Source organism: Heterocephalus glaber, unplaced genomic scaffold (assembly GCF_053883595.1).
Source record: "Heterocephalus glaber isolate CG9 unplaced genomic scaffold, H.glaber_assembly_v1.0 deba00001463, whole genome shotgun sequence".
Taxonomy (NCBI): Eukaryota; Metazoa; Chordata; class Mammalia; order Rodentia; family Bathyergidae; genus Heterocephalus; species Heterocephalus glaber.
This window is the reverse complement of record NW_028258310.1, coordinates 12376124-12381943: the sequence shown is the minus strand read 5'-3', so window position 1 is coordinate 12381943 and position 5820 is coordinate 12376124. Positions and strand designations below refer to the sequence as shown.

The window sequence follows — 5820 nt, the reverse complement described above, 5'->3', positions numbered from 1 at the left end:
TCCTATGAATAAAAAGAAATCATGGTGTAGAACTAAATGTTGTATAAAATGATATCTTACAGGCTGATGTTTGGAGATCAAATTGTAAGAGTCAAGAATAGTTCAGAAGATACTGAGTAGTGGAAGTAGGCTCTAACAATTGTTTGTCCTATGAAACATGGAAAATAGGTTCTGATATTGAACTTATTCCCCAGTCTCAGCAGTGCTATAATGTGGAATTGTTTATACATTCAAGAAGTGGATTCACTTCTAGGACCACAGTTCTTTATGAAGTTATAAGGAGTAGTGTTTAGGAGTTAACATTAATTCACAAGAAGTCGTATCTTGGGATTATCATTGAATAGCTCATTCATTTGAGTGTGTGTCATCAGAAAAGGGGCAAACAGAGAAGACCTGTAGGTGTAGGGTTTCAGATGGGGAAAACCTTCCATTCTTCTACCTCTTCCATGTGGAAAACAAAGGTGAAAAGCAGGAGTGATGCAGTGTCACAGCCAAAAGCAGTTTATGCAATGTGCTGTTTTCTTTAACTCTTAGCCCCAGGACTACCGAGAGGATTGGGGATCAACTGCCTTCATTCATGCCGACCCCATATTAGTTGAAGGAGCATGAGGTGGCACACAGCCATTCAGTGCATTTTACCTTGGACTAGATCCAGGCATTTCACTTGGAAGTAAAAGACTTAAGAGAAAAATTAAGGACTCCTCCACGTAAAAACAATAGGTTACATAATTAGCTGTAGATGTCTAACTGGGGAAATGTTTGGCTCCACAGATTGCCAATATCAGCAACTACACAGTACAGAGAAAAATTTAGGACAAGGAAAGATCCATGAAACACATGAACGGAGGCTGTGGGAAGTGATGCAAAAAGCACAGGCTTTGGAGTTTGAGCCAAACTCTTTCTTCTGCTGGTTTTAACTTCAAATGGTTGTCTGATCGTCAGAGACCACATCTCCTCTACACAGTAGAATAATTGCACATTCATGATTGATGTAAACATCAAGTGAAAACTAGATCAAACTGCTAATTACAAAAAAATCACAACTTGTTTAGAGTAATAAGACTTCTGCTGATTGCATCAGCTACCAACACTATTTGTAGAATTCATACAACTTGCTTGGTCACAGCAGTGCTGAGTGAAACTTGAAAGACACTGTGAGAAAATACCTGTAGGTGTGGAATTGCATAATGTATCAATATGAAAACTTTATGTGCATGCATGTTTGTACATGCTGACACCACATCAGTGCTATATTTATGCTCAAATATTAATTATGCTTTAATGGAGGGGACCAGATGCAAGTTGGGAAAAGGTGTCCAATAAGAGCTTTGGGGTCACAAAGACCGCTCTTTAAACTCCAGTTTGCAGGCTTAATAAACTTTTGTTTCATTATCAACAAGATGGTGATAATGTCTATTTAATAACATGATACGAGGGCTGGCCTGCCCGCTGCTCGGGGGAAAGTTGAGTTGCGAGAAGTTGGGAGTGGCGGGTGCGCACCCCCTGGGTGGGCACGAGGAAGTTGTCGAGAGCGCTCGAGGGCACTGGAGGACTGGGGGAGCCCCCAAGACCCCCGAGGCCTGAAATCCAGAGCAAGCGGGTTATGCCTCCACCTTGTTGTTCTGAAAGTCGCAGGGACAGCGAAAAGGGCTAGGATTTGGCCATGAGCAGCGCTCCCGGCGCCCCGTGTCTGGTGCAGACTCTTTCCTCACGCCAGAGCCAGAGGGCGTGGGCCCCGGGACGCCTGGCTTTCATGAGCAGGAGGAAGACGACCTTCACTGCACCTTGGGTGTGGAGCGGTTCGAGGAGATCCTCCAGGAGGCCCGGTCCGGAGGAGGGGAGGAGCCAGGCCGCAGCCATGGGGAGGAAGACTTTGAGTACCACCGCCATTCCTCCCACCACATCCACCACCCACTGTCCACTCACCTGCCCCCTGATGCCCGCCCCTGAAAGACCCCCCCAGGGCCCAGGACGGAAGCCTCGAAGGCGCCCTGGAGCCACACCCACTGGGGAAACCCCCACCATTGAAGAGGGGGAGGAAGATGAAGATGAGACCAGTGAGGCTGAGGGGGCCCGGGTGCTCACACAGCCATCCCCTGCCTCCACACCGTCTTCAGTGCAGTTCTTTCTCCAGGAGGATGAAGGCGCAGACCGGAAGGCAGAGAAGACCAGTCCATCTCCCCCTGAACAGCTACCCCAGCAGGAGGCAGCACCCCGGGCCACCAAAAGGGCCCAGACTGGAGCCCTGGTGGAGGAAGCAGTCCTGGTGGCCAGTGGCACAGCCGGGGGTGACGACGGCGGTGCCTCAGGGCGCCCCCTGTCCAAAGCCCAGCCTGGGCATTGCAGCTACAATCGTCAGGAGGGAAGGTCAATCAGGAGCATGACTGGGGTGGAACAGGCGCTGCTGCCCTGGGTCCCCACCGATGAGAGTGAGGTGCAGACACCGGCTACAGCTGACCTTGATCTCATGAAGAGTAACCGGTTCGAGGATGTTCCTGGGGTGCGGTGACACTTGGTGCGGAAGAATGCCAAAGGGTCCTCACAGAGCGCCAGGGAGGGCCGAGAACCTGGCCCCACACCTTGGACGCAACCCCGAGCCCCCCATAAGCCCCATGAGGTGTTTGTGGAGCTGAATGAATTACTCCTGGACAAAAACCAAGAGCCACAGTGGCGGGAGATGGCATGCTGGATCAAATTTGAGGAGGATGTGGAGGAGGAGACAGAGCGCTGGGGGAAGCCCCATATGGCATCACTGTCCTTCCAAAGCTTCCTGGTGCTCCGGCAGACCCTAGCTCATGGGGCTGTGCTGCTGGATCTGGACCAGCAGACCCTGCCTGGGGTGGCCCACCAGGTGGTGGAGCAGATGGTCATCTCCTACCAGATCAAGGCTGAGGATAGAGCCAATGTGCTTCGGGCCCTGCTACTGAAACACAGCCACCCGAGTGATGAGAAGGACTTCTCCTTCCCCCAAAACATCTCAGTGGGCTCCTTGGGTTCCCTGCTGGGACATCATCACCCCCAGGGTGCTGAGAGCGACCCCCATGTCACCGAACCACTCATTGGAGAAGTTCCCGAGAGACCTGGCTGGAAGTGGAGCGAGAACATGAGCTGCCACCTCCAGCACCCCCCAGGCTGGCATCACCTGCTCCAAGTCCAAGCACGAGCTGAAGCTGTTGGAGAAGATCCCCGAGAACGCTGAGGCCACTGTGGTCCTTGTGGGCTGCATGGAGTTCCTCTCCTGCCCCACAATGGCCTTTGTGCATCTGCGGGAGGCCGTGGAGCTGGACGCAGTACTGGAGGTGCCAGTGCCTGTGTGATTTCTCTTCTTGTTACTGGGCCCCACCAGCACCAACATGGTCTATCATGAGATTGGCCTCTTCATCTCCACCCTCATGTCTGACAAGCAATTCCACGAGGTGGCCTACCTGGCGGATGAGCGAGAAGACTTGCTGACTGCCATCAACACCTTCCTGGACTGCAGCGTGGTGCTGCCACCCTCAGAAGTGCAGGGCGAGGAGCTGCTGCATTCTGTTGCTCACTTCCAATGCCAGATGCTGAAGAAGCGGGAGGAGCAGGGCCGGCTGCTGCCCCCAGGGGCCAGGCTGGAGCCCAAGTCTGCCCAGGAAAAGGGTACGCTGTGGCGACTTGGGCCAGATGGAGCTGCCCAGGGCAGGGGTGGGTGGGCAGGTGCAGGACCCACAGCCACCCTGACAGAGGCCTGGTTTGCAGCACTTCTGCAGACGGTACAGGTGGTGGGTGCAGCCAAAGACGATCCCCTGCAGCAGACAGGCCGGCCCTTTGGAGGGCTGATCTGTGATGTGAAGCGCCACTACCCCCACTACCTGAGTGACTTCCAAGATGCACTTGACCCTCAGTGCCTGGCCGGTGTCACCTTCATCTATTTCGCGGCCCTGTCTCCAGCCATCACCTTTGGGGGGCTGCTGGGAGAGAAGATACATGACCTGATAGGGGTGTCGAAGCTCATCATGTCTACGGCACTCCAGAGTGTGATCTGCCTGCTAGGGACTCAGCCGCTGCTGGTAATCGGCTTCTCTGGGCCGCTGCTGGTCTTTGAGGAGGCCTTCTACTCCTTCTGCAGAAGCAACGAGCTGGAGTGCCTGGTGGGCCGGGTGTGGATTGGCTTCTGGCTGGTGCTGCTGGCCCTGCTTATGGTGGCCCTGGAGGGGAGTTTCCTGGTGCGTTTTGTGTCTTGCTTCACCCAGGAGATCTTCGCCTTCCTCATCTCCCTTATCTTCATCTACGAGACCTTCTACGAACTGGTCAAGATCTTCCAGGAGCACCCCCTCCAGGGCTGCTTGGTCTCTAACAGCTCTGAGGCACAGGATGGCAGGAACACAACGTGGACCGAGGCAGCACCCACACTGGGGCCTAGCAACATGAGCTCAGCCAGGCAGGGAGCAGTGGGGAGACTCTGGGGCCAGCCCAACATGGCCCTGCTGTCACTGGTGCTCATGGCTGGCACCTTCTTCATTGCCTTCTTCCTTCGAAAATTCAAGAACAGCTGGTTCTTCCCTGATGATTGGGGACCTTGGGGTACCCATCGCCATCCTCATCATGGTGCTTGTGGATTATAGTATTGAGGACACCTACACACAGAAGCTGAGCGTACCCAGTGGATTCTCAGTGACAGCCCCCGATAAGTGGGGCTGGATCATCAACCCCTTGGGGGAGAAGAGCCCCTTCCCAATGTGGATGATGGTCTCCAGCTTGCTGCCCACCATCTTGGTCTTTAGTCTCATCTTCATGGAGATGCAGATCACCATGCTAATCATCTCCAAAAAGGAGCGTATGCTACAGAAGGGCTCTGGCTTCCACCTGGACCTGCTGCTCATAGTGGCCATGGGTGGCATCTGTGCCCTCTTTGGCCTCCCCTGGTTGGCTGCTGTTACCGTCCGTTCCGTTACTCATGCCAATGCGCTCACTGTCATGAGCAAGGCCGTGGCGCTCGGGGATAAGCCCAAGATTCAGGAGGTCAAGGAGCAGCGGGTAACAGGGCTGCTGGTAGCCCTGCTCATGGGCCTCTCCTTGGTTATTGGGGATCTACTCCGGCAGATACCCCTGGCCGTGCTCTTTGGGATTTTCCTGTACATGGGGGTGACCTCTCTGAATGGGATCCAATTCTACGAGCGGCTGCACCTGCTGCTCATGCCACCCAAACACCACCCAGACGTCACCGATGTCAAGAAGGTCCGCACAATGCGCATGCACCTGTTCACAGCCCTGCAGCTGCTCTGCCTGGCCCTGCTCTGGGCTGTCATGTCCACAGCGGCCTCCTTGGCCTGACCTTTCATCCTCATCCTCACAGTGCCACTGCGCATGGTGGTGCTCAGCTGCATCTTCACGGAGTGAGAGATGAAATGCCTGGATGCTAATGAGGCAGAACCTGTTTTCGATGAGCGTGAGGGTGTGGATGAGTACAATGAGATGCCCATGCCTGTGTAGCTGCCACCTGCAGGGACATCCCAGGGCCTGATGGGCAGATTGAACAGGGGCTGGTGGGATGGGCCTCCCCTCCCCTTCCTCATTTTTATTTAAGTGAATAATTTAAAGTCCCCTTCTCTCTACTCCTGCAGTAAAGTGCTATGCCCCCCCCCAATAACATGATATGGATTTGAGAGTTAAATAAGATAAAGAATATTGAACACTTATCAAATATTGAGGAAAACAAGATGCCAATAAATGCAAGTCATCCATCATTGTTGCCACAATTACTACTAATAAAACCCACTCCAAGAATATGGAGATTCTTCCCTAGTGACAGTTCTTGGACTGGGTCAAGTAAGCAGAGCTATGCACTGG

General features: G+C 53.5%; 1 pseudogene; it reads left to right on the top strand.

The window, feature by feature from the left end:
* Nucleotides 1-1660: 1660 nt before the first annotated feature.
* On the top strand, nt 1661-5482 carry LOC101705190 (anion exchange protein 2-like; annotated as a pseudogene).
* Nucleotides 5483-5820: the final 338 nt, after the last annotated feature.